The 7,381-nt window shown below is 43.3% G+C and overlaps 1 protein-coding gene across 4 annotated transcripts in view; it reads right to left on the reverse strand.

Moving 5' to 3' along the window:
• Positions 1 to 7,381, reverse strand: part of LOC111870948 (atrial natriuretic peptide receptor 1) — a 262,334-nt gene that overhangs the window by 192,862 nt on the left and 62,091 nt on the right. Inside the window, exon 1 of one of the 4 annotated variants that reach the window (XM_023863625.2) lies at positions 2,939 to 3,147. The exons of 2 other annotated variants lie outside the window; for them this stretch is intronic. The gene's annotated coding sequence lies outside the window, so the exon portion shown is untranslated. Of the gene's footprint in view, positions 1 to 2,938; positions 3,148 to 7,381 lie in introns of those variants that run through there. One more of the 4 variants, XM_023863651.2, reaches the window with a different exon arrangement.

A 7,381-nucleotide genomic window follows, 5' to 3' on the forward strand; every position in this document is an offset into this window, starting at 1 on the left:
TTGTCTTCATAACGACCTCGTCAGCTCCCGTCTCACTGTATACGAGTCAGCAGTTCGGGCTCCAGGCTTGTTGCGTGGAATGGTAGGACGCCTGGGAAGGATGGGTAGTGCAATCCGCATAGCATGTGGCTACAGACTGGACGGGAGGCATCGTGGTTCCATTTCCATCAGGGATGAGAGATTCTCGTCTCCGCAGACCGTACGGAAGCCCCATCTAGTCTCCTATCCAGTGAGTACATGGAGCTGTTTTCCTTCAGGGAAAGCGGCTGGGGCGTTAATCTAACCACTCACTTCCATCTAATGTGTATGTTAAGAACGCTTGGAGCTGTACCTACACTCCCCCACACATCTTCAAGGCGTGGTGCGTAATTACGTTAAGGCCAGGGATAACTTGAGCTTAAAGCGCGTGGAAGGAAACTGTCGTGACTTAATGTGAGGGATTAATTGGCCTGATGGGATTACGGACAACCACGAAACACACAAATCAGGATAACTGGTCTCAGGGCCAACGTATGAGCCCGGGACCTCCGCAAAACAAAGCAGAAGGGATACCCCCTCCATCGCGACATTCGGTGTCTTTGTGCAGCCTAAAGTCATGTCCCGTCCTTCGACCGAGTTGTGTGAACAAGGGCCCATAAGTTAATGGGGCTAATGAACCTGTTTCTCTCCTGGGGATCTTTGTGCCTGTAACAAACTCTGCCGTCCGTCCGCAAAGTGGGCTGCAGGCTGCATTAACTTTCGCCAACAAAGTCTGCCTTCTGTGCACGCCACAGCGGGGGGACTCCCTCCCCGAAACTACTTCATTACACAACAGATTTTTGTGAGGCAAACTTATGCTGCCATAACGTAACGTCATTTGAAAACTTTATTCCCAATTTCAACCGCCAACTGCTACAGACATTACTTGCCCAGCGCCCAGAAACACAACTGTATGACGGAATTTGGTGTTATTGCTTTCTTTCGTGGACGCTGGCCTATATTTTTTAGCTTCCTGTCTAGCACACGGATTTCTTATCTTTTCATTATTCGTAAATACCATTCTAAATAGTATTCGCTTATATCTTTGAAGCTCAGTGGTTACTATATATACCACCTGCTCTAACATTAAAAATTCTGCATTCTGCCAACACAGTGTATTTAAGTGTTCCGTATGATTCTCACAATAAACAGCGATTATTTCTCTAAACAGCGTTAACCGGTTTGGCTTTGTTGCGGAGACGTAATGTGTTTCCTGTGAGGTACGAACTGAACATTTAAGTATTATTCATATGAACTTCAGACCTGAAAGCCTTAGTACAGAGTTCATTTACCGAACCCCTTAATAACCATGACCAAGCAGTATATTTCTTGATTCTTATTCGTGACTTGCTTAGCATATGTTTGACTCTAAAGATGGAGTAGGTTTCTCCGAATCGTCGCTTAACGTGCACCAAACTATAGGGCGTAACATCCCAGAAGATAGTTACCACAGCGAAAACTTCATATTTTGAACTTTATTTCGTGTTATTCTTTTACCATTGTTAGTAATACGGCAAAGTTTACCCTGTGCTTAATTAGACATCAAGTCGTCTAGACATATGGGGAGCTGATGTAGAGCTCCATGTACACAAAATCTGGCTACTGGATGGATGGAGGTAAGTGGTCAGCTTCACGCCCTGTCGGCTTCACCTCCGGGGAAACAACCTTCCGGTTGGGGGGTTCCGGAGGTTGGGTAGGTACGAGAGTCGGTTAGAACATCGTGGAGAAGAGAGAAATCTCTTTTCCTTGCCGACATTCCAAGCGCGATTCGTCGGCAGTGAAGCACGTTCCCTACTCACTACAGTGACTGAGCTATACTATAAAGGCAATACCAGCAACACTCGCTAACGAAGTTTCCCCAGTGTTGCATCTGACAGTACACATGCTTCAGGCGCTTGTCAACACTCAACAATAGCTTCGGTGTGCCTGTGTTGTCTACTTAACGTGAGACCACTGAGACGCTCTGAGAACGGGTCATATGCATAGGCGGATAGGCGGGGCATGCAAAAGTCGCACTGATGTTATGTGTTGAGAACTTAATGGATTACTTTTGTGGTTAAATCGTAATGTATCTGTCTAGCTCGGACAGTGGAACCCTTTGTGTCGGTTGCACCAACAGATCTGAATATATGGAATATCTTACAGTCCTGCATTCATACGGACTTAGACATTCCGACTGCGAGACAGCCTTAAGAATCGCGACTCGAACCCAGAAACTCTCCAAGTTGTCCGCAGAGAGTTGGCACAACGAATTCAACTAAATCGGTCGCTTACAAAATTAAGCGAAGTGTGCCTCAATTTATCTGTACACACGGAGCAATTCACGAGAATGGCTGCGGGCCCAAAGATTCCATAGAGAAACGCATTTCACAGTACTGGTGTTACCTAAGTAATGTAACGTGACGAACATTGTAAATCGTAACACTGCTAGACCCTGACTACATGAAAATATTTTTGGAAAATGATTCAATAAACAAATCAGTTGCCTAATCATTTACAAAATAACTTGTTTTAAATGTATCTAATGTGTTTCAAATCAGTTTCATTTTTCTTTAGAAGGGCATGTCAAAATATTTCCGTATTGTCAGTTTAGAATGTCTGTCGGTAATACCGAGCGATCTCTAGTATGAACATTACTAGAATAAACCGGATACTTATTTATAATTACACTCTGTGATTTTAATATAAGAAATGTAAAAATAAATATATATACATTACTTTTAATTTATGTGCATTAATATCGCTTATAGATTTTCGTACGAACATGTAAGTCTGTTTAAAAGAAAATACAAGATTTAACCTAATATGGCAGCTACTGATCAATAATTTGCCTACACATGAGCAACATCTCAGCAGAATTGCACCACTGTCAAGGGAACTTATGTAAAACTGCAACTTATGCAAAATACAAACAGCCTACCTAGTATCCAGTAACCCTGCCGGCGAAACCTCTCGACTCAAGAAACAGTTCGACCCGGACGTCGAACCAAGCGCACTGGCAGTGAATGTGTGTGCTGATCATGTCTCACGCGTGCCGCAACTTCCACTGACACCCGCTGGACCAGTAGGGACGCACACGTGCGCTCGTCAGCAGCGCACAGGCAACACTGAGACCGCCACACGGTTCAATCTCGTGGTGCTCGTGGTCTCCCCTTCTTATCCGGTCGCTGACAAATTGGGAAGGTACAGGCAACAGGCATCCCTCTACGCATGCGTAGTGGAGAAATGGCGACCCTTTCCGCTGCCAGGTTACCGAAAGTTACTTACCAAAAAGAAACCCATGCCCGCTGCTATAGCAGTACGTCAAATGGGGACATTAATGAGATGACTCAATCATGTTGCAAATTAGCGCTCAAGTTTCTCATTCATGCAGGACTTCTGTGAGGTTTTCGTGTTCTGCTGAACTCAAAGTTCAGACTGCGCTGTTCTGGGTTGCGACCACAGTTTCAGAGCACAAGACGAAAATCTAACTCAGTCCTTCGAGGAACTCATCACTGAACCGCCGCGTTCGGTTTGCAGTTTCAACAGGGAGACGAGCCTAATTAGCACTTCGTTATTTCTAGTGAATGCTGTCTGTTTCTTCCTGCACTCAGTATCGCTGTCTTACCGCCGCAACTGGCTGAACCATGAGGCAGAGTCACTTTCAGAAGCTGGTAGTATCTTATCTACTCAAAGCTTTCCCCATCGTATTCACAAGGGCTCGCCACTGGAACATATCTTGAGACAGATTAAACCACTCCGAACCCTCCTGCCCTTAGTAATTAAGATTTATTTTCATATTATAGTGAACCCTCGCTAATTCAGGGGCGAGGTCATCCGGATTAAAGGATAATCCGAATTAATTAAGCAAAAGATAGAAAAAGCGTAGTTTAATAAAACAGATAGTGCTGATGAAAATAAACAACAAATTATTGCAGAAATTTTTTCCTCTGTCGGAAGCTGAAATCCAGGGTTTCCTTCATCCAGCTGAAGCCAAACTTGGATATTTTATCGCGTGGTTTCAGTCTCTGCAGCTCCCCTCAACACAGTCTGAAAGTCCTCTTGCTCTAACCCTTCTTTCTCCTAAATGCCACGTGTGTTTTAAAGTATGTACTGAACTGTGAACAGAATTTTCCATTTTTCATATATCGATCCGGATTATCCGACAACCGTATTAACTGTAACCAGATTAGTGTGGGTTCACTGTATTCTGTCGTCCATGCGTGAATCTTCCAAGACTCTTCGGTGAGTTTTCCCTCTAGTTTGCTCATGTTCCAAGTTCCAAATCTCACGTAAATTTTCCACTGCTTAAATCATTCGAAAGAACACGCTGTGTAGCATTTCGTAACATTCCTTTACCATAATGAGTCATAGGCTCCGCCCAAACCCAAGTTGGAGGACCACCTCTTGTCGACTGTCTGCAACTGCAGACGACGGCTCTTGAGGACGTGTCGTGCTGTGGCGACAAGAGGCATATTTAACTGCTGAATGATTACACGAAACTTTGAACATACACGTACATAAGTAATGTAACAACATGAACAGTGAAGTGCTTACGTGTAAATTGATTTTGAATTTGCTAGCTAAGAATTTAAAATGCGTCCTGAGGCCAACTGGAAAGAAGTAAACGGAAAGTGAACAGATCTATACTCAACAGAACACGACATTCTGAGGAGTAAAACTGGGTTCTCAACTCGAATAATTTGAAAGCAGAACTGAATCTCTGCTTGTGACTCCGTGAGTACTGTTAACCCGAGCAATGTTTCCAACAAAGTTGCAGCATATCACAATGCAGTCTACTGAGCTCTCAATTCTAAATCGCCAAAGGCTGCAATCCCATTAACAGCGTTCTGCCTCCAGTTCTTCTCTATGGCCGAACTTCCAGTCCCTCACATCACAGTACAGTACAATTAAGCTTGTTCCGACCCCAAATATTCCATTTTCCCCAGGTTATCCTGGGTCTCGGCGTCATTTTGCTTCTTACTTCTGATGTTCGGGTTATTTTTCATCGGTCATTCTAACCAAATGATTTATCTCATTTTGCCTGTTTTTAACTATTTTATATTGTGCTGAATGTATTTTCAGCCCGTTCCCAATAATTTGATCCNGGTCATTTTGCTTCTTGCTTCTGATGTTTCGGGTTATTTTTAATCGGTCATTCTAACAAAATGATTTATCTCATTTTGCCTGTTTTTATCTATTTCATATTGTGCTGAATGTATTTTCAGCCCGTTCCCAATAATTTGATCCCCGATATGATGTAGCCTTCAACTGTCTTTAAGGGTCTCATCTGCAGTGAGTGTGTTCTGTTCATGTCTCTTGTTCTAACCGTCCAGGATTCACTTTCACGTAGCAGAGTTGGAGGACATTGCTCTACGAAATCTCAGCTGTTTCCTTCCTTGCTTCTACGTCACTTCCTAGACACTTGAAATGAAGCATCTATAATATACATATACAATTTGTAAGCTGCGAGTGTTGTAATGTTCAACAACACTCGCAGCTAAGAAGGGAACACACATCACAAGACACGGTTTACACAGAATATAAGAAAAACGACCCCCCATAGTGGAAGAACCACACGCAAGTTTTAATTAAGACACGTAAGATGAATAATCTTAACAAGGTTTAGTGTGTGTAAATTTATTATAGTTGACAAATACGCACTTTTTAAATACTTTTTAAATAATTGTATAAAGACATACAAAGACAAGCAATGCAATAGATTAGCGTAATTAGGGCACCTGATGATGGCACTATGTTGCCGAAACATGTCGTGAAGTAAGAGGTGAAACTGAGTGCACTACAAGACGGCAACTGTATACATATCATGGGTGAAAATCAGTGCAACAGGACGCTAAAATACAACATTATGAAGTGTAGTGTACTATAGGCGACCTACGACTACCTACATGTGTTGAAAGTATAAGGGGTTGGCTTTCTTGGCCCTTGCACCGCGACCACAGTGATCAACTGATGTGTTACTCGCAAGACATGATGTTGTGGCGCATATAACCATTGCTACACAACGGTTCTGTAAACACATTCCTGAGGTTACACTCTTAACAGTGGAAGGATATCCGTTGTTGGGTAGCAATTCGCTAGCCGAGTATCCGTCACAAAGAACAGGCACGCAATAACAGAGGAACTCTTAGAAGTGGTGATCTCTATTCGGTTCGACCCGAAGTTATAAAGGAGGGACCTAATTGATTCGGCAGTTGATTCAGCCATAAGAGAACTCAGAAGACAGTTCAGTAGTTGAGTGTTAGCCAGCGGACAACAGAAGCTGAAAAAGCGATTGATTCGTAAATCAGAACCAAGTCAGTCACAGACGTCACAGTGAAAGAGAAGACATTCGTAGTCCAGTAAAGAATGGAGAGAGTCTTAAGGTTCGGCCACACACAGCGCTACGTACGCTATGTTCGCTATACCAACAGAAAAATATCTCCCTTTATTGCCAATGTGACTGGCCACACAGACTTCCGTACGCTACGTACGCTATGTTCTCTATGTTAGCTGCGTCGCAGAGTGTACACAGCGTACATAGCATACTTAGCGAACATAGCGTAGCGCTCTGTGTGGCCGAACCTTTAGGCAGTCATTTATTGTGAGCTGTTATAATTGATTGTAATTAAGAGTAATTGTAATAAAGTACCAATAAATCTAATCAACAAATCCAGAACCCGTTATTATTAGTCACGGAACCCCGGACACGTGACAATATAAAACGTCGCCCTCGAACTATTATTCGGTAACATCTGGGAGTTGAAACGAATACGGCATAAAGAAGCAGAAGTTTAAATAACAAGTTATGCCACTTCCTGTTGAATTCTCAACCGGTGTTACATTGGTACAGCATATTTACTTATTCATGGAGCTGAGCCCTTCTGGAGGAGCCCCCAGTTCTGCAGCTACCCAAGAATTTCCCAACACTTTATGGAACCCGAAGGTTCATTACCGTGTTCACAAGAGCCATCCACTGGTCCCTATCCTGAGCCAGATCTATCCAATCCATACCATCCTATCTCTCTAAGATCCATTTTAATATTGTCCACCCACCTACGCCTTGGTCTTCCCAGAGGTCTCTTTCCTTCTGGCTTTCCCACCAATATCTTATACGCATTCCTCGTCTCCCCCATTTGTGCTACATGCCCTGCCTACCTCATCCTCCTTGACTTGATCAATCTAATTATACTTGGAGAACAGTACAAGTTATGAAGCTCCTCATTATGCAGTTCTCTCCAACCTCCTGTCACTTCATCTCTCTTCGGTCCAAATACTCTCTTCAACACCCTGTTCTCAAACACCCTCAGGCTATGTTCCTCCCTTAATGTCAGAGACCAAATTTCACACCCATACAGAACCACAGGCAAAATTATAGTTTTCT

The sequence above is a fragment of the Cryptotermes secundus genome, unplaced genomic scaffold (genome assembly GCF_002891405.2).
Source record: "Cryptotermes secundus unplaced genomic scaffold, Csec_1.0 scaffold101, whole genome shotgun sequence".
Classification (NCBI taxonomy): Eukaryota; Metazoa; Arthropoda; class Insecta; order Blattodea; family Kalotermitidae; genus Cryptotermes; species Cryptotermes secundus.